We start from the raw sequence: 22,140 nt of genomic DNA, 5'->3' as shown, positions 1-22,140 counted from the left end.
GAAGTGCAGTGAGGGCTGTTCCAGCATCCAGTGACTGCTCAGAGAGCAAACCACGGGCTTTGCCACTAAAATGCCTTTTATACCTGCTTGGCAGAATTGTACATTTTGTTGCACAACATGACCACTGTCTGTCTGTCTCCGGGAAGCCTCATGGACATGTAGCACTCATAAGTCTAAAGAGAACCTGTTTTAGCACTTCCAGAAGAAACTTAGCTGAAAAGTTAGATCCTAACAGTGTTTTGGGAGGTGCTGTTAGCACAACTGATGGTGGCAAAGCAAACGATTCTCTGTGTAATAAAAGGTATTTTCCCCATCAGTGAATTTCTTGCCAGAGCTTGATGAAATGGGATACATTGAATTGACAGTAATTCCCAAATTTACAGAGTAGAACTGAGGGGTATTTTTCAACATTCGTTTTTTCCACCACAATCTGAAATTTTTTTGATAAAAAAAGGAAAAAAAGAAAGAGGGAATTTCCTCTTTTCTCTCTTTCACTCTAATTTTAACTGATTTTCTGGGAATCTTTGTAACTTTGGGGATTAAACTGAGCTCTGCATGTGCATTTTCTGTACATACAATTAACAAATGCTTGTCTTTCAAGATCTTTTAGTAAGCAAAAGAAAACAGAACAGGATTAACTTTGCTATCCTCCATTGAAAATGAGTTCCCCTACTGCGCAGTAAGAACAGCCACGGAATATATGGTACTTACTTAATACACTGGAAAAATATCCTTTGTTGGACTTATGCTCTCTTTCCTAAATTATTTTGCTTGTTGCTTTTTGGGTTTGGTTAGGGTTATTTTTTGTTACAGCCAGAAGGGACAATCAGCATAATTTCTGTATACAAGCTGGACACATATATTTTTTCCAGTAACTTTAATGAGAGTCAGGTTTGTGTGAGGAATGTAAGGGTGAGTTTTTTGCTGCTCCCTCTCACATCAAAAAAAAGTTTCCATTGACTTCATTACTGCTGGGTCAGGATGGAGTATGATATTGGGAAATAACACTCTGAGAAGAAAAGTGGCATCAGCAAGACGCTATGGTATCATTCTCTTATCACAGGTCACTATCAAATTTATATAAATGTAGATCACTAATTGCACTAATGCTCTGCAGAGTGCCTAATGCTGCAGTTGTTTAATAAAGCAGAGGAGTAGTAGCAATGAATCCTCCCAGTGTTTTTATGCAAGTTTTATCAAGTCTAGAGAACCCACCGAGTTGGAAAGACTACTGCCCTTCATTAATGCAGTCATGAACAAAGAATAAATCAGCGTGTCCTTCAAACTCCCGGGAGTCCTCCAGGCCTACACACAGTGCAATTGTAAGAAGAGGGGAAGGAAGGCAGGGAAGTCCTAAAGATTAATCAGATAATAAGGGAAATTCCTTAGTCCTGAGCACAAGGTCTTTCCCCTCCCCAGCCTCCCCTAGAACCCACACAAGTCATGCTGCCCCTTATTTGCAGGAGAGATAAGGATGCCCTGGCCAGCGTGAGAGGTACAACAAACACAACTTTATCTCCGCCGCCACACGCCCGCTCAGGATCAATGGGCAGCCACCACTTCGACGTCTCGCAGGAAGGACCTGCCAGATGAGACACCCCCTCGTGCCCCCTCTTTCCCAGCCTTAGAAGTCCCCAGGTCACATAAGCGTGGCCTTGGAAGAAGCAGGAAAAACTCTTACCCCAGGTATGAGCCTGGGTCTCAGCAGCAGCCGAACAAATGACAAAGGAGGAAAACGCTTGGTTTTGACTGTGTTTGTTTTTTCTTGTTTGTAGAGTTTTTCACCTCAAAGCTACCATTGGAGAGTGGCTTCATTCTGTGTGTGCTTTCCTGTGGGCCTGGCAGGAAAACAGAGACTAAAAGAAAGGAAAATAAAAAACCCCTAACCCTGATGCTGGAAACATCTGGATTTTTATATGTGCTTAACATCTCAGGAGAGTTTGTTTTTGTTTGTCCTTCCTGCCAATAAAGTCAATGCTTTTCCCTGAAATATATGGAAGCCGGAAATATATATTAAAGAGAAGTATTCCTGGTTAAACTCAAACTTGGGTAATTAATGACAGTGTGGTTGTGATGAGAAGCAGCGAGATGATAACCTCCATGAGCAATATTGTGCTATCTCTCAGCCTCTGCAGAGTTAGCTGTAATCATTGTGTAACCAGACCATCAAAGGAATGGTAAGATCAGATAAGCAAAATACTGCTGTCATTTTGCATCAATGCTACTTAAGTTATAATTATTACTTTTCCTATCTTTGGTTAAAATGAGGGTGAAACCCAATTTTTTTTCATTTTCACACACTTACCTATATACATATATATGTATATCTTTGCCTAATTTGACCCCTAAAAAGATGCGTGTCCATGTATTCAACTGTCTCAGGAAGACCCTGGTTACTTTTCTGGTGGTTCAGTCAGACAGTTTAGCATACAAGCAGCCAAGATCCACCTTCACTCTACAGGGGAAGCCACCTGTAGACAAAAGATGAGGGAAACTCTCCTTAAAGAAATAGTCAAGACACACCAACATGAGCAACACGAGCAACTCTCTTCAGTAGGTGAGCTCTGATCTGGAGTTTACAGTCATGTTGGCTGGGCTGTCCTCATTCCCCAAGGGAATTACGAGACCCAGAATAATCCTGACTTGAGAAAGTGAATGGGACAGATGACTGGGATTGCCTCCTCTGCTGTATCTTGAATGCCCATCCCAACCTTCACCTCCACATAGGCAGATGGGGTCCCAAAAATTACTCACCGTGACGTGCGCTTCTACAGGTTTCAAATATGTTTAAGTTCTCTAAAAACAGCAACAACTTGGGTGCCTACCTAATCTTTTCTGGGCTAGATAGGAGCTGTTCACTTGCCAAACCAAGGGGTGATCCCCTGCCCAGCGAGGTAACTGAGTGCTTTTTCACTGATTTTGGCTGAAAGAAGCTCTCACCCCGTAACTTCCTTTAGGTCAAGTTTGCTTCCTATATTTCCAGCACTTCTGCTTCTGGTCCTGAGTGGAACAGACTTTCTTGTGGGTATGTTTGTACTTCCCAGTCATTTGCATGTAATTTTATGCAAACATTTTTATCACAGATCAGTTCACACAACCACAAGCTGTGTTTTTATTTTCACTGTCAGCTGAAAGCTTCATCTACATTGGGTTTTTTTCTCTCCTTGCTCCAGCATGAGTACATCAAAGTAATTGCACAGGTGCAAACCTGCAATGCTCTAGATGTTCTGCATTTGTGCAGCAAATTGTTCTGTTTTCCATGTACCTTATGCTGGTCTGAGCCCAGGTATCTCACATTTTGCCAGCCAGCGCTTTTGGAGGCTCAGTGGAACGTAGGCATTAAGGTTATTGCAGCAACCCAGAACTTGGGCAGACAAGCAGGTGTTTGAGACAATTCCTTGCCGTTAGACAGAAGTAAATTCTTTACAAATCATGCAATACTTGCAATAAAATAATTTAATTGGTGAATTGGGCAAAAAATATCAAAGTGGATCATGTTGGTGGATCATTTATCTAAAAGACTTCCATCAAAAGATCAAATAATGCTATGAAATCTTCCATTTGTCAGTCAGTGTTACACATTTACTTAAAATGCCTCTGTGAGTTCTCCAAACAACTGGGAGGATGAGAGGCAGCACTGCTGGGAGCAGAGGCTGAAGGAGCAGGAGCAAAACCACCCAGGGAGCTGGCATGGGGAGGGCAAGGACAGGCTTGTGCAGAGTGTGACTGAAACCCTCTCTTTGCCCCTCCAGAGAGCAGAAGCCCCATGATTACAGAGGTGACAGGCAATAGTGAGCTGGAGCACAGAGCTCAGACCAGATCAGAGTGATGAAAACCATCAGCAAGCTTCGATTTAAAATTGCTGGGTTGGAGCTGGCACCACCACAAGAATAACGCTTATTATGTAGTATCCATTTAATCTCATTCTCCTGGCTGATTAAATGGTAACTCTTATCTTACAGAACATTGGAAGTTGTTGCTACATCACATGGTGGATTTATCAATAACTAATTCCCTGTTGGGAAAATATGTATTTCATGACTGTGTACGCAAGGTGCTCATTGCTCAATTTAAAACATGCCTGGTCTGAAGTTAATGCTCAGATTTTTTCACTCTTTCTTTTGGTGACTCTTACCAATCTCAGTAGCAAAGAAATAGAAATCCACCCTTTGAAGATGACAGAATCTGGAGCAATAGGAGAAAATGGCTCCTCGGATGAGCCTTAAAATGCCAAATTTCAGCCCACTGAATTTTTTTCTCAGCACAATTTTAAATCCTGTAAAACAGACATTTCTGGTGTATCTGCTGAGGCAGCTCTCAGTGAACTGTAAAAGCACAGGATGCACCACGATGCCATGAGGGGCCAGGAACTGCTCATGGAAAAGCTCCATGTTTTCACACAAAAACCAGTGTAAGGTCTTTGTTAGTACAGCGCTGAGTATTTCACATTATGGCTCCAGGAAGAGCAGCACATTTAACACAGTGCTGTGGTCATGGACAATGCAGCTACACTCACCCAGTGGTGGATGGCCATAGGAAAAGGGATCACTATTAACTCCATCAGTGCTGAATGATACACTTACCCTGTGCTCCAGCTAATGCTTCTCTCCTCATAAGAACAACAAAAAAACCTCAAACTGAAACCTCATGGCATGTCAGGAGCTTGGTTTTTTATAGTTATTAATGTAATTTTTGTTTTGCTGAAAAAGGATCAGAGCCAAGGCATGAGCAGGTGCTGCAGGATCCGAGCTGCACTGTCGGCCTCTTTAATGTGACCTTGAACTCCCAGCCACAAGTCCAGACCAGAATACACTGGAGTGTGCTCCACAAAGGAATATTCATAGAAGACTCAGATCAGTCCTAAGATGGTATTTACCATCATTCCTTTAGCTCACATCTCTGCAAGTAAAACCACACCAGAGAAGGAAAACTGCTCCACCTTAGTAAAACTAATTTCTTTTTAGTCCTCCTTTTTTTTTTTTTTTCCTACCATGATTTCAGTAGGGGAAAGTTTCCTGAGTTGTTGGAACAAAACTGGGAAGCTCTTTGATCCAGGAGCAAATGGGTTAAAACAGCTTCAGAGTTTAAAGCTCTGTTTTGCTCATCCTTAATGGAAACTCAGGGACTGAATTTAGAATTGTGTTTGTGGAGAACAAGGAAAAAAGCGTCAGAGAGGAGGCTGGCAAAGAGGGATGGTATGCACGGGAATTTAATGCGGTTGGTGTCACTGCGCAGGGCGAGTCTGAACTATGTATGTGCGTGTAAGAATTTGTAGTAGTCTGTGTGCTGGCAAAAGAACTGGCAACCTGCCCTAAAACATTTAATAGGCTCCTCCTGAGTTTTTGAATCCCTCCTCAGCGCTCTGTGACAGAGGAGAACTTGATCCCCATTTTAAAGCATCCCCGAGTGAGGGGTATATGGGCTATATATGCGATGGTATTCAGACAAAAAAAAATTAAAAATCAGTTTGGACCTTAATAGAACTGGGGATTATGTGTAGCATTCAGAACCAGCTCTTCCCACATCAGAATTTGGGGACGCCTGGAGATTGGTCATGTGCCTCCTTCAGAGCCAGGATCCAATTTCAGATTCCTTCTCAGTCCCCAGAACCCATCACTGTTTGCAGTCTGCATGTCATGATTTGAAATTACAATAATTTTGCTGCATAGAGGAATCAAACGAGCTGTGCAAGTTCCTCTGAAATCGGCTCCCTCAATCTCTAACATGCAAGAGAGCTTGAAGTTCCTCCCTAAGAAATAAGTGAACCTGGATGGTTTCTTCTTGCAGTAACTAACTGACTAGTCCAGCTCTGGCCATTGCCTTGGCTAATTTAGTTACTAATTTCAGGGATTAAGGACTCAACAGAAGAGCGACTGTCACAGCCTGATCAATTTGCTCTGTCTTGACCTTGGCACTGATGAGGTGATGACTGATGGTTGCTCAAGCTGCAAAGCTGAAAGTAAGGCAAGATCTGAGGAAGACTTCAACAGAGGACACCTCTGGGCAGACCAAGGTACCCACACTGGTGCACTTGGATGCCCTGAAGTCTCCTTCAAGCCACAGGGCTCCCGAACAGTCTTCATCTGCCAATGGGTTTGCATGAGTGAATGTTTTGTCTGACCTGCTCTGAACAGAGAGCACACAAAACCTAAAGACACTGAAGACAGCTTGGGTAAGAGGAAGAGGGGACATCTCAAAATAGCATATCTCGTGTCATATGGACTGATGGAAAGTCCCTGATTGCCTGCACCAGGGGTTTGTGATACCAGGACAGCTTTGCACAAGTCTCTGAAATCCATTGGACTTCTGCAGAATCTCTGTAAGGGGAACCAACCCAGTCACCAAATACAAAAACAGCTGTGCTGAGAACTCTCCATCTGCCTCTGATGGCCTCACATGGCACTCAGAAAAGCATTCATCCTCCTATTTACTGCAACTGACTAAAAGCATCTTTATATGAAAGCCTGGAATAGCTTCAAAAGCCTCTATCTTAGGAAAACAGCACGCATTTAATAGCCTTCCAGGAAAATATCACATATAAACTGAACAAAACCATTTAGCCAGGGAGCACTTAATTACAGTCAGCAGAGCAGCACCCAAACTTTGTGGAGCTCCTACATGAAGGAGATCTTCCTTGGACAGAGACTGTAAAACCCAGAGGGACTGTGCAAATTCATCAGTCTCCTTCCAAAATGTAGATGCAGTTGAAGGCTCCTGTATTTTTCAGCTCTTCATTACTCCTACTCAGTTTTCCCTGCACCCAGGAGAGCTGCTCTGATGACTGTGCAGAAGCAGTGTGGGCCCCAGAGGTGGTATTAACTGACTGAGACAGTCACAGAATACAGCAATCAAGGTGTTTCCCTCCACTAATTAAGGTCCTGAGACGCATCGCCTATGCTTTAATCCTTCCCTTACCCACAAGATCTTCCCAGAAGGCCACAGTAGAAAAACAGCTGCCTTCCAGCAAGCTTCAGACTTTCTATCCACCTTCACTGGAGCAGATCAAAGCAGCTGCCACCTCGTTAAAGTGGAACATTTGAGTGGTTAAACTGAGGGCCAAAGAGGGTAAATTAGTATTCTTTTTAGAAAAGGTTTGCTGCCACTCAGCAGAAAACTGCCAGTGCAGCAGCATATGGCTTCATATAGAAATATTGGTGCTCTGTGGGGCAAAGGAGACCAGAGGAGCAGTAAGAAGTATTGTACCTCCGTTGCATGTCCAGGAGGAAGTGCATGGATGGGGATATGGGAAAGGTCTGGAAGGAACTGCCCTCCCAGACAAATGGCAGGGCCTGTCCTCAGCAGCCAGTGCACCAAAGCGGCGCAGCAATCCCCCCTGGTCTTGGGGACAAAGTGCTCCTTGGTAAAGTAACTGAGGCAGCTCAGCACTGCTTGAGGGACTGACCCAGAGCAGCATCACAGGAAAGGGCTCAGGGATGGGAAGGGCCTGCAGTCTCTGTCACAGGCACCTGCGTTAGAGCCTGAGTCACCTGGGCTGGCACCAACTCTCACTTCTCCAAGCTGGGAGGACTCCTGAGTCACCCACCTCCCTCCTCCCCCTGCTCCATAGCTGGGGCTGGCACCAACCAAACTCTCCTGCTGATGGTTCCCATCAATATCCCCTTGGGGCACATGGGGACTGGGCACCCCAGTGGAACAACTGAGATTTCTCTGCTGTTTGCAGCTCAGGCTGGTGTGAGGCGAGGATGTGAAACTCCAGATTTAGATTTTTGTACACATTTCTAGTGTTGATTAGTTTCGGTGATACTCAATGTTAACATTTGTGTCCCCTGAGTTCTTTGCCTCTCAGAACAGGACGCCTACTTGTTAATTAGTTCAGGCTTTTACCCGAAGGGTTATTTTGGGGATAGGCTGAACATTACAAAGTGCTCGGTCTGTGCTCTGACCAAGTACTTTGCTGTGAATATGGAGTTGACATCACGTCATTTAGTTCATTTATTTAAGTGTTGATTTGTGGCTGATGCACCCACGGGTAATGCTGACAGCAGCTCCAGTTTCTTCATTAAAATACAGTGAAATAAACACAGCCCTCACACCTCGTCTTTCCTTAGCTGTAACCTGCTCACACAAGGAATAGTCATCATATCACTGGTGACAGCTGAGGCCACTCAGCAGTGGGATCACTCTTATCCCTGATGTTTCTGGATGGCACCTGAGACAGGAGAATACCTGGGACTCCACCCAGCTGAAAGCTGCTGTCGGTATCTCTGCAGACACAGGAAATCTGCTTAATTTACGGCATGAATGAGATACTTGGTAAGGACACAAAGCCTCCCAGCAGAGATCTGTGCTGGAAGGATGGCTTGGCCCTGGGAAGGCTGAGATTCTGGTTCCTGGCCCTGCTGTTGTCCTCTGTGGTGGCTCCAGCAAGCTGGATCACCACCCCATGGTCTCAGCTTTCCCTCCACTCCTTTGCCCAGCTGTTTTATTTCTTGCCCTGTGTGAGCACCCCTGGCCATGGTAAGTAGAAGATCCCATGAAATCACCTACATGAGCTGCAGTGAGGAACACAGAAACCATATTGTTCTCAATGGCAGTGAGAAAACTGTTTACCCCTGAATGTCTCAAAGATGTCATTTCAGAGAGGGGAAACTGAGGCAGTGATAAGTATTTGCGAAACATCTGTGGTATGATAGAGAACTATCCAGAGTATCATTTTGGGTCAGACACTGACACTGGGAAAGCTAAAAGCTGGTGAAAGCAGCTCCTGGGACAGTGGAGCAGTGGAGTGAAGGTTCTGGTGAGAGATTGGGCATTTTCCTGGGCTACAGCACCTCCTCTAACCTGTGCAGAAGGATAACACAGCTGTAGATATCTGTGCAGGACCTTCACACGATGCATTTGGAGGGCATAAATGAAGTTGGCACAGACTTATGAGATGCCAGCAGGGGACTGGACTGGCTGACTGCAGGAGTGTGAGGTGCAGTCTTTTCTGCACAGAGAGCTGCAGCTCGTCCTGCTGCCAGATCAACACTATTTTCTCTTTTCCTCCCTGTGGGCACTGTGCTGCCACACTGCTGCTCCTGGCTTATGAGAGAATTAACTCCCAGTAGTACCAGTGGAGTACGGTACAGCCTGTGATATGCACTGGGTTCCTTCCAACAGAGCAGATCCTCACTCTGGTAACAGCAATAATTCTGTTTAACACGATGACTTTGTGAACATCACCCTGATTAATGCTGTTCTCTCTCACGGAGTGTTACTACAATTCACACTAGAACCTTGAATCCAGGAATTGTCCCTAAGTGCTTGTGGAATGGCTGATTCTATCTGCATCAGAGTTATCTGGTTTGGGTTGCTCTCACTATCAAGATCATAGATAGAATGCATGAGAAGTCTAATTGTACCTACCAGTTCCTATCCTCCCTTGGAATTTGAGTTGGTATCTCGTCACAGATCCTAAACTGGCCCGTCTCCAGCTGGAACTGATTCCTCAATCTGAAGGAACATTGGGTCCCCTTAAACCTGGAACAATTTAAAAGTTCTTTCCCATCACAACAGCTTTGACCTGGACTGCCTTCTTTAAACTGCCTCCAGAGTATTCTGTTTCATAACCAAATTGCTCATTATTGTTGCTCTTTCCAAACTGCCTTTGATGGGACTCCTCTTCTACTTGTCCCTTTTAGAAGCAGTCTTGATGTCTCTTTTTGGCCTTTCTGCGCCTGAATGACCTTTGTATGGGAAAGTTGGTGACAGCAGAGCAGCACCACTTGTGATAAAACTCTGTATTCATTCTGAGTTTTTAAGTGCACAGTATCATCACACTATAATTATATGTTTTCCTGCGCCTGCTCTTTCATCTTTCTGTAACTTTGTCAAGGTTGTAAACACACCTAGGCCTTAAGGCTCCTTCAGCAAGGATTGCTTTCAAATCCATCTACTCATTTTCCTTCTATGGATCTCCGTGTTCTGTACTTCCCCAAATTGCAGGGCTGCAGTAAATGCCTGGGAATAATGCACGTGTATAAAGCATAGACTGTAAAAGCAGAACGGTGTGATGGCGTTAGCAAGCACCTCTGATGAAAGATGAACACAGAGGCTCCAAGAGCCTTTCTCACATGTAGTTCTTGAGTGCTGGCAGACTTTCCATTGCTGTGATGCTCTGGGTTGTTAAAACCTCACTGAAATATCAGCTTCTTTCACAATGGGTTCCCATTTTTCACAGACCCATTCTTTGTGTGTTTGGCTGACAACTCCTGTGAAGGTTTCCTGTCCCATACTGGTTTTCTTTTGAAACTGTTGTTTTAAATTGCCTTTTTTTTTTTTTTTTCTTTTCGTTAAATGAATATAGAATTGATTCGCTGGGAAGACATGGGATTTTTCTGCAATATAACTATTATCCTTTAAGAAATACAGGCTTCTCAAAGATGCTGCCCCTTTAAACAAGACAAAAAGAAATCAACCATCGCCTGGATAATGCTGTTCTCATCAACATGCAAGGAGCTTGCTTGTCTGTCACGTCGCCCACATCTTCTCAATCACTCCCTTTCATTTATCCTATTATGCCCCTATTTTAACTCATTCTGTGGCTGATACTCAATGACAGACAGAAGAAATCCAGCTGAGCATTATCCCTCCTTTGCTTCCCCACAGGAGATGCAGTGTAAAACCTTACCTGGCAGAGATCAGTACTCAGGCACCTGACGGAACCTGAGTGGGGAGAGGCTTTTTACAGCTAGAGGAAAACACTGCCAACCCAGAAGGATCTGGGTGATGAGATGTGTTGCAGACAACGGTTTTTCTGACCTTTTCCCCCTTTTCCATGTGTGAAGAGACCGTAGATATTTTGCAAGCAGTAGCAGTTTGGAAGACATGATCACAAACCCTGACTAATGTTTGTGGCTGGTGGGTCCGTGGCAACAAGTCAAAGCAAGTGCTAATTACTATGGCTATTGCTGCTAATTTATTATTTAATTTCACTGTATTAGTGTGGCATTGCAGGGCCCTAACCTGGAGCCATGGCCCCACGGACAGGACACTATCCAAACACAGAACAAAGCAACGGTCCCTGCTGCCATGAACTTGCAACCTAAATGTGCTGCTGTGTTGACTCCTGGCCTGTAACCTAGAGGTGTTTGAGCCTCCTGACTGCAGGGATCCCAGAGCTCATTCTGGTCTATGTCAGAGAGCTCTGTGGTTGAGCAATGGTGTTACTGACCCAATTGCCCAACCAGGAGGAGGTACCAGCCTGGGCACTTGCACATGCAGGTGGGGAGATCTGTGGGAAAACAGTGGTGCTCAGAGATAAATGAGAAGAATACGTATTTCTGGTCTTCCGAACCCGAGTCTTAAATCTGAGCCTGGAGCAGTTTGCTCCCGTTTAGAAAACACAACCCCTTTCACACGGCTGATTCATGGCAGTCTCCTCCTCAAGCTGTCTAGCACATGTCTACAAGTTGATGCATTGATACACAGCAGCTCAGGATGGAGTTATCCCTCCCTGGCATGTGTGTTTCTGAACGGCAGCCAAATGGAGCAGCCAGCTCCGAGGCTGCTCTCTGATTGATCCAGTTTGTGAAGACCTGCCCGGCGATTTCCATGCATATCTTGGGAAGATTAACACACCATCCTGTCAAGCAGTGTCCCACAGCACTGCAGGAGAAAGCTTTCAGTTAACCCTGTGTGCTGCAAACAGCTGGAACTGGCACTTTAATGAATCTGCTGGGTTTTCTGTTATAAATGATCCAACTGCATTCTGCTAATCGTGTTTCCTGGGTATTTCTTCAAGACATAAAATAATGCTGAGAGCCCATGGGTCTGTCTTTTATTTATGTCCACTAAAGGCGCTGTGAGTTTCCCATTCTAGTGAGAACCTTGCAACTGTCAGCGATAATAATAATAAAAATACTTAGAGTTACCATTTCTGTATCTCCCTTAATTCAACAGCAATATAATTACCTAGACTAATTTCTAATATATGAAACAATATAGGACAAGATTCTGGAGGACCTGGATGGGAACTTGGCTGTTGTTTTCCAAAGAAAAAAGATTCCACCCCTTCTGTACAAGAAGACTCATGCCTATTACCAACAGTTTAGAGTTTGCTGTTGAAACAAACTTAATCTCGCTTTAATTCTATGTTTTATCTTGGATTAGGCTGTCCTTGCTGGGAATTCAGAGTCTCGGGGTGGGAGGAGGCAGTGACCGATAGGATGCACGGATCAGGTTCTGTTCAGACTTGCAGGTACTGGGGTAGTCCAGACTCACAGCAGGCTCTGGGACTCCATCCACAGGGTTTGCTTCCCTGCTTTGGCCATTGCTATGTCAAAGTCAGAGGCAAGTGAGTCCATGAGGATGAGAAGGAGAGAGAGAGAGACAGAGGGCAGGGGAAATTGGTGTAAGTGTGCTCCAAAGCAGCCCCTGCCTCCAAACAGCCTCACAGCTTGGAAAAGCAACCCCTGCCTGGTATCTTCCAGAATTAGTGTGGATAATGTGGCACCGGGCACTTTGCTGGGTTATCTGAGGTCAGCAGAGTCCGACCTCTGGAAGGGAGGAAGAGGGAAAGCAAGCACAAGACCGTGCCAGGCAATGCACTGTCACGGCTTGTTTCTCAAGCCCCAGAAAAATCCACACCCATTTTATTCTTCACTGTTTCCTCATCAGCCTTGCGTGAGATGCTCCTGGGCAATGGATTTAGGAAAACCCTGTCATTTACACCTTATGGGGAAGCAGCAGCAATCTCCATGGGAACGGGGCTCCCCCAGCCCGGCTCCACCCAGTAGGTGAGGATGGATGACCTGCCAGCTCCTGGCACAGGAGCAGAGTGGATGGAGGAGGATGGACAGACGGGTGGAAGGCACACCTGTGGGAAGGTTGCTGCTGCTGGCTCCTGTTTGCTCGCTGTGGAGAAGATTTCTCTCTGGCTGACTTACAAGACAACATAAGGCACGTGCATAAAGAGAACATGATGGCTGATCACTCCAAGGGCATTTATCTTCATGAATGAGGAGGAGAGGGTTATGGTGGTGGAGCCCCAAGGAGTTGGCCTGTCTCTCCTCGCCAGTGAAGATTAATGTGTTGTGGGATGTTGGCTAACATGTAGTGTGCACACACAATGTACCTTTCCCTCCATCCCCTTCTCCTTCCCCCAGCTCTCCTGTCATGGACTAATGGACGAATACAGCTTTGAATGATGACAGGTTATATGGAATACACTCCCTCACCCCACAAAATGCAGGGGAAGTCTGTAGCAAACAAAGTGCTTAAAATGGTTAAGAGAACCTGGTTATCCTACATCATTAACTCCTAACTGAAGCGAAGAGCAGCCTATGGAATGTCACATGTTTATCTCTCTAGTATAAACTAGACTTAGAGCATCTTCTCTTTTCAAATATATGGCTCATAAATTAATTTCTTGCATTCTTTTTTTATGTCATTCAATTAAAAGGCAGTACCATGGCTCACATTTGTATTTAAAAGAGCAGACTGCTTTCTTCTAATAGTTCAAGAATAGAGGAGACTTTTCACCCAAAACCAAAGATTTTTGAAGATGGGTGGGTGCATTAAATATCGGTCTTGCACATATCTTTGCCTTGTTGCAATAAGCATTCAGGTGAAAGTTAAATGCAAAATCACTGCATGCAAAGGACAGAAATGGGAAGCAGGAAAAAATTATAAGAAAAGACAATGAAATGGCAAATCTAAGCAGAGAGCTGCCTAACTTGTAGCTGTTGTATATTTTGCCTCAAAACCACAGGTTCAAATTGTGTAGAGGTTGATCTGTGCAAAGCAGCTCCACTTGGAAGCATTTCCTTTACAGGTTAAATTAATGCTCTTTGTACTCAGTGCAGCTCCAAGCTTTTGGACAGCTGTGGCTTTTGGGAATGGAAAAAGGCAAGGAGCACCTCTCTCTGCAGGCCCTGATCCCGGCCACTGTGGGCAATGGCAGGAGTCCCTGCTGCGCTGTGGTGAAACATATGGCTGGTCCATACAGGTCTAGAAAGGAGAAAATAAAATAGCTCTGGAGATATGGGAACAAGGGAAAATGAAGAGCCTTTATGGGGGGATGAATACCATAAACATGACAGCAGGCACAAGATGAGAAATTAGAGGGATTAGAATGACAGGAGTTTGTGGCTGAACTGGGAAGAGAAGCACTTGCATTTTAAAGTGTCTTGAGGCAGAGGGAGCTGACAAGGACAGGCAGAAGTGTTTGTAAGCATTAAGGTGAAAGATGACCAGCCTTTCTCCAGAGGGAAAGACATCCTTACAGGAGTACACCCTGTCCTGCTGCAATCTGCTACCACAAAGGTACCAGATTTACAAACCCTCCTGAGCATTTGCAGGAGACAATTATTCTGGAAAAAGGCTACTCCTCATCAAATCCATTTTCTCAGCAAGTCTATCACTTACAAAGTCTCGTGTAGGAAACTGGTAATCTACATAAAAGTGAAAGGAATGTCATGCAGAACAGCTTAAAATATGGATCCCCCATCACACAGCCTGTCATGTCTTCCTACTGTATTTCCATCACTGCAGACAACATAATGCCACTGCACCAGTCATGTTTCAACTAACACCTCAAGTCAGGTAGACACATAACAGGTTAATTAGGGGCTTTGGCAAATTGAGTCCACGGGCTGTAATTACCAGCACTCAAGACCTACAATTTCTGTTTTAATTAAAATAAACAGTGTGGAGAAGCTGACATCACACCAGAGTAACCAGCGTGTAAGTCACAGTTAATTATATTAAGCTGTGGCCTCCATCATAAAAAATACTCGGTTTGGATCTGGATTTATAGAGACTGACTTTACCATTCCAGCAAAGTTTAATTGCTGTACAGAGGCCACTGACTGGTCTGGACAAGTCAGTGTTGGGGTGACGGGATACGCCGTGTGTGGAAGAGCTCTTTCTCCTCTCAGGGTGGAAGCAGGCAGTGCCAGCCCTTGAATCTTTCCTTCATTGCCTCCTGCCCAGCCTTTCACACCCTGACAGGTCCCAGTTGTGCCCCATCCATACTCGGGATGCCCCTATCACATCAAAGGAGATGGAGAGCTGCTGCCTTTCCCAAAGAGCAGGGAAAATGAGCCTGGGGAAAAAAGCTGGAAAATGAGCTTTTGGGGAAGGTGTGGGAGATGGGAGGTGTAGGGCTCTGAGGTTCTTTGTGCACCTCTAAGCTCAGGGAATCCCCCAGTGATGGAGAGCTAAGCTCTGGGTGCCTGAGCACACCCAGGGCACGGGTGGCACATTCATCCTCTGCATCCAATAAACGCTCCTGCTCTGGCACAGCTCTTGCCTTTCTCTCCTCACGCACTCCCAGGTAATTCCCTCAGCAGTGTTGCAGCGTAACCACGACCCACACTCCAGCCTCTCATCCGCCACCTCTCCCGCTTCTCCTCCTCCACCCAAGCTTCCCTCCCAACGCTGCCTTTTGTCTCCTTCACCCACTTTCAACCCTGTGCCTCCTTTGATGCCACCCGACTTGCGAGGTGCAGCCAGACCCACCCTGCCCAGCCAAAAACACACCTGTTTTGCAAACCAATCCAGGTGTATCGGACACACGCTGTTCTGGGATCGCTTTTATTGCGTTGCACAATCCCACTGCCTGGGAGTCTCCAGCTGGAGCAGCCATGGAGGAGCAGACGTCTCGCGGGCTTGCCAGGGCTCCCAGCAGGGCCGTGCAATACCTGGGCAGATAATTAGACACGCAGCAGGGTAGAGGTGACAGATGTCAGGTTTCTACTTTTCCAGTCCGGTTATGAGGAGCTGCCAGGTGTCCCCACAAGGGTTCAGTCAACCCACAGATGATGAAGCCCTTGACAGGCTCCTTGCAGGACCTGGGGGGGACTCACCTGAGCTCCTTGTTGATACTTGGAACTGCCAAGGATCAGCAATAAAATACTGGAAAAACTGTCTGAGCATTTCCCGGAGGATGTGATGGTAACTCCAGCCGAAACTGCAGGACAATGCCATGAGTCCCAGCAGTGCCACTGGGGATACGGTGAGACCCCTGGGAAGTGACAGATTCAGCTTCTGCAGCAGAGCCTGGGGAGTGAAACACTGAATTTTCATATAGCCCTATAATGCACTTTACCTCTGGACCAACTTGCCTGCAGAATCCCTGGAAAACAGCATTTCAGTGGAGCTTTGATGATATAATCTTCCTGGGGAGGGAGAGACGAGGCAGCGTAGGGCAGGGAATGCTGCTGTTTTCTGTTGTGAAAGGTGTGGACCTGGTTAATCATCCCAGGCTGTTGGATGGACAGCTCAGACACAGAACAGACAGCATTTTTCTTTTGCTTTTTCTGAACAAGAAAACATTTTTGAAATCATTCTTTGTATCAGTCTATTTTCAAGCATGTAAAAGCTATGTAAATTGCAATTTTTTTTAGGTTTTACATTAACCTAACCCCTTTTTTTTCCCTGAAAACAAATAATATGCTCAGGCAGTATAAGTGGAAACAGTTGCTCTTTATTAATTCAGTTACTTCAGGATTTTTTTCTGACTTTCACTAACAGTAGCTGATCCTTATTTAGTTAAGTATGGTTTCCCTGCTACCTCTCCATATGAAATTTTGACTCTCTGTGATGTTTTGATTAGCATATGATTAACCAGTAATTTTTTCTATGCCATAGGCCTCATACTGAAATTCTTCTTTTCAACATATCTTTCATTGTCCTGCCACTATGTCCTAACAGTTGCTGCAACCTGCAGCCCAATTATTTTCATTTCCACGATATTTTGAGTCTGACCTAATAGTAGCAGTGTGCTGAGCTTTAAATTCAGCAGTTAATATTTAAAATAAATCTCATTAAACACTGCTGTCCTGCTGGCCATGGGTATTACTGTTGGCCTGTAGCTCATGTACAAAGCCCCACAGAAAGGTGGTGTTTGTTTGTTTGGGGTGTTTAAATGCAGGATTGCTCGCTGCTTTTGGTAACCAGGTGAGACACCCCATGCAAGCTCAGACACTGGCGTTTGGTGTAGACCTGTGTGTTGCCCAAGCAAGAAGATTGCCCTGTGCTCCCTGCTGTGGGTTACTAATGCTTTTGGCTTCTGCAGGTGAAAGCAAAGTGTCAAAGCAAAGTCACTGGTGCCCAGCCCTGAGAAGGGTGAGCTGTGGCACTGCCTGACCCTGCAGGGACTGGCAGAGCTGGCGTGATGTGGGCACTGCCTGATCAGAGTGACCTGGAAAGCCGAGGGTGTTCCTTGCTCTCAGGTGAGGAGGAGGAGGCAGGGTGGTGACTCAGAGGAGCAGCAGTGCCTTTGGGGTTCTCCCGCACACCCCGGCTGGGCCCCCGGGCTCTGCCAGCCCTTTGCTGCCTTCAAAGCACCCAGATGTAAAGAAGTGACCTCCTCGCTGACATGGAATTCTCCCCCAGCCCCCTGCTCCTCCAGAGCCGTGCACACCAATTTTGGGACACGCCTGACCCCTCCTGCTTCCACCCCATGGCTCCTTAGCCACCACCCCAGCTCTACAGAGTGGCAGTGACAGGGGCACAGGGTGGCTGCCCCAGGCAGTGGCAATGCTCCTGGGTCACCAGGGCAGAGCCACTTTCTCTCCCGGAAACCAGCAGCTAGGACAGAGGCTTCTAACAGCCAGGACACCCAAATTACTATTGTTTGTGCTGCCAGGATACCACAGTGTTATTCAGGGCTTTATCCCACTGGAGGGATGAGCCATTCCACAGCCGTGTCCTGCCCAGCATCTGGGCTTTCACTGGCTCCGAGGATGTGTGGTTTTAAATTCTTTTACCTAATTGTAATGAGCCATTTGGGTTCTTTCCTCCTCTTTTTAGAGCTGTTGCCAGGCAGTTTGTCCTGAGAATGCTGGTTATGGTGTTGTGTTTTGTTTTTTATTTTCCTCCTCTTATCAAAGCAGGATGCCAAGAGACAAATTTATTGTCCTGTGTAACATCCTCTTTCGTATCCTCCCTTCCACACTCCAGGAAAAGCAAAGTGCCTGCACACCAGGCCCTTAACAGGTCAGATCAGGGAATAGGCAGGAGCAGGCCCCAGTCCGTGCTCATGAGAGGCTGTTACAAACCCCATTGGAGAGATGGGATGAGATTTCCCTGAATTCATCCAGCTTGGGGAAGGGGCCAACATCCTTCTTGAACCCTCTGTCCCTACAGAAAGCATATACCTTTCATTTGGTCTGCATAGCTGGTGATGTGAGGACTTTGGGGGACTCTGAGCAGCATGTCTGAGATTTTAATAGGGAGGCCCATCACTTGGAGGGAGATTGCTGAGTCTGGAGGGAAGAGGAGAAGAAAGGAAGAGAAGCACAGAAGCAACACAGTCCAACCATGTCTTACTGCTGGTACAGGGGCAGAAAATCCTTCTCATGCTACTGGAGTTTTGTTGTCCCTGAATCATAATCCATTTAAATTCAGATCATAATAAAAAGACACCTTAATACTCATCAATGAGTGAAGATACACCATGTGTGTTCTCTTGGGTCTCCTCACAGGGCAAGGTGTGTGATGGGACCACAGGTGCTGGTACTGACCAAGAAGCTACAGAGCCCATCATTTTCTGGTTTGTATTTACCACATCCTCGATCTGAAGGGGCTTTATTAAGCTTGATCAGAACTGCACACTTTTGAGGGAAAAGGAAGTACATTTACATCTACTGAAACTTTTTTAAAAACTCCCACTCCTTCTTTTGTCCTTCTGATCATTTTGTTCTGGATGCACCTTCAGGCCTTGGGCTTGTAGGACAGAAAGCAGCTCCCAGTAATTGGTGGGCTGAAGCCACCCTTCCCTCAAATGCTGCCATAAACATTTCCAACAGAGTAATATAACAAGAAGGCACCTGTGTTTCTAGAGCCAGCATTGCAAAGAACTATCACCCCTGGCCTGCAATCTTGCTTTTGAAGCGACCTGGCTGTGGGCATGATAATGGGTGAGCTGCTCCAACCTCATTAAAGTCAGTGGAGAACCTCCCATGGGTTTTGGGGGCACAGGCTTTGGGCTGCCTGTGTACTGAGGCTGGAGCAGACCACTTGGAAATGTCTAAACAAAAGGAAAAAAAAGTAAAAACAAATACACTTGTGAAAAACAAGGGGGTGGCACCTCGGTGGGCAGAGAAGGCTGCAGGCCATGGGTGCTCATACACAGCCAGGATGTGCCCCACACAGCTCCCCTGGGGTGTTCCCAGTGCTGGCAGTGTTTTGGGGGAATGTCCTGCCTTTTTCTCAGCTGTCTCAGCAGGTGCCCTGTGTGGCATTGCTCCCACAATCATTCTGTCATCGGCTGGATTGCCTTTGGAGTTAAAAATAGTTTCAAACTGGAGTGGTTTGGCCATGATGGGTCAGCTGGTGGAAAAGGAAAAGCCCCTGTCTCCATGCACTGGATATTTTGGAGACCTTGTGCAGGCAAACAGCCAACGTGTGTGAGTGAGGAGCTTTATCTTGGCAACACTTGGGTGAGACCAGCTGGGAAAAACAATTACTTTTTCATAAAACTTTCTTCTATCCCAGTACCAACATGTTTCAGCACACTCTGGGGAACTCAGTGCAGTGAGTTGACATAGATGCTGCTGAGAGACTTCCTAATAAAACCATATTTTCCCACATTTACCCCAATTAGGAGAACAGGAGTCAAAGTAGGTTGAAAATTTCAGTTCAGTAAGGTGTTTTGGAGGGGAGGGGGGTTGGGGCAAAAGTAGGTTTGAGAGAAATTTGACTTTTCTGTGAAAAAAAGTGTATATGAAGTGATTGACATGAATATTCGCACTTTTCTGTTATTGATTTCTGCAGATACTGAGAGTTTTGAGTTCAAGTGAAACTTTTCTTTTTACCATTTGTATTCTTCTAGTGCTGTTCAGCCACAGTTCCAGCCCATGCCAGCAGCAGTGCTACGGGTCACAGGTCAGGTGTCATATCATGCTGAAGATTTTACCCGCCTTTCTAGTAAATCCCTTCACTTTTTCTCCTTTGGGGTGGGGCAGGACACGACCTGCTAAAGCCACCCCAAAGTAAACAATGACTCTAATTCCTAAATGAGCAAAATACTGGAAATGCACTCAATTGCAACATCAGGACCCTTGCAGGGCAGGAGGATTAGAGGACTCCAGAGCTGTGTGTGCCCCAGGCAGGGTGCCAGCCCCGCAGAGGTGCTGCTTCCCTCTCCAACCCGTCTGGGGTGTCCATGTCCATCCCCTGTGCCGAAAGGTCAATGCTCCCTTTCCCCTGTGCGAGCAGTGTCTCCTGAAATGACCATCGTGCTGCCAGCTCAGGTTTTATGGCTGGTCCTTCCAGCTCTTCCCACCCACATTCAGAAAAGAGGAGCTAAAGGAAGCACCTTTGGCTGCAGTGAATAGGTAGCAGCTTTTGTACTTCCCTCTGCTGCCCTTCCCAGCCCTGTGACGTGGGGATTTCTGATATTTCCTGAGCAGCTGCTGGATGCTACACCTTTAGGAGCTCCAGCTCTGACTCCTCCACACCCTTTCCCCTTCAGCAGAATTCACAAAAAAACAGGGGATAAAAAAACCCAAACATCTATAAAAGCCAGCCTGGTGCTCACTTGGATGGAGTGGCTCTGCTCCCAGTTGCCTTTGAAAATCTGGTGCACCCCCAGCGTCTTGGAGGCACTTTTGGGATGAGATGGGCAATTGGAGCATTCAGACAATATATCCCAACCGCTCCTGAGTTTACTGGAATGGCTTCTTAAACGCAGTGTGGATGATTTTACTAAGTTGGGGCCTCTTCTAAAAATAACTTTTTTTTTTTTGTTAAGAATCTGTGTGCTGTACTCCTTTCCTTTTTTTTTTTTTTGTAGAGCTTTCTTCTAAACAAATGTTAGTATCCAGGTGCTTTCTGCCATCTGTGTTTGGAGCCAGGTTGAATCAGCCCTGGCTTGTTCTGTTCTTGGTAGCTGCAGCTCCTCTGACACCTCTCAGATCACATTGACAGGGAAAACTTTTATTCCTCAGCCTGTAATTCCTTGTCTCTGTGTGTGGGACAAGCTCACACACCTTGTAAGTATTTCACTTCGGCTCAGAACTCATCTCCTCATTACCCAGATATAATTACATCTGACAAAAGTATTGAATGCACCAAAGCACAAAGAAAAAAGACAGAGGAATTAAACTGATTCAGGTTTCTCACCCCGAACACTATGCCCCCATAAAGAGCTCGAGGAGGAGGACGATGAATAATTGTTGAAGGATCATTGCCATGATTACAGGGTATGGTCTCTGATATGGCATCTGAAGACTCAGATAGTTACGGAAATTATAAAGAAAAATCAATTTCAGTACTACGATGGGAGCACAGGGATATTTTTAAAATTGGTTTATTTTTCTTTTCTAACAGGAAACCAGAGAGCCTGATATGTGACTTAACACAACATTTAACTTTGCATTACAGGTGGGTTTTCACAGGCTCTTAGGGACAGCCTGGCAGCTGCCATGGAGCTAATGGCTAAAAATATAAATAAACAGGAAATCATTTGAGAAGCATTGATAACAATAACATCAGCACTTCTGGAAACAGGGTCAGGTGAGGGGGTGCATGGCTGATGCCCTTGCTGGGGAGTGATGAGCTGCTGTGGTCAGGGGTGCAGGTGGGGCTGGTGATGGGCAGCCACAGAGGGTGTGGGGTCACCCAGATGCTGCTGGTGACTTGTCCCCCCTCGGAGCCCCTGCCTGCACTGCCTGCCCCGCCTGCCCCTGCTCCTGGGCAGCAGCTTGCCTGCAACAGGCCTTCCACAAACTTTGCAGCAGGGTTTATGTGCTGCTGAAAACTTGCAAAAAGGTCGTGGAGAGAGGACGGAGAATTTTCTCGTAAAAGCTTTGCTGACGCATGCCAGGGAAAAACGTCAGGAGCGAAGGAGAGGCTGTGGATCACTGGCTGAAAGTTGCTTTCCTTGTCACCTCTCCCGTTTTCTTTTAATTACAAGAAGGGGAGAAAAAAACAACCGAGGTCTCTCTTTGTAACAAATGGAGGAAAAGAGAAAGTAAACACATAGAGGAGTGCCAAAAAAAATTACCTGGGAAATTCCAAAATGAAAGTATTTTGTTTAAAATTTCAATTAAGGTTGCTAAGTAACAACAATGTATCTACTTATCAGCTCATTTACAAAATCTAAGCACTGAAAAGCCGAGACATTAATAGTGGTGGAGATCATAAATCTTATGCTGCCGACATAATAAGCGTATATGCATTATTCTT

The sequence above is a fragment of the Coloeus monedula genome (genome assembly GCF_965178545.1).
Source record: "Coloeus monedula genome assembly, chromosome: 17".
Taxonomy (NCBI): Eukaryota; Metazoa; Chordata; class Aves; order Passeriformes; family Corvidae; genus Coloeus; species Coloeus monedula.
The sequence above is the reverse complement of the archived record's forward strand: the minus strand, read 5'-3'. Positions refer to the sequence as shown.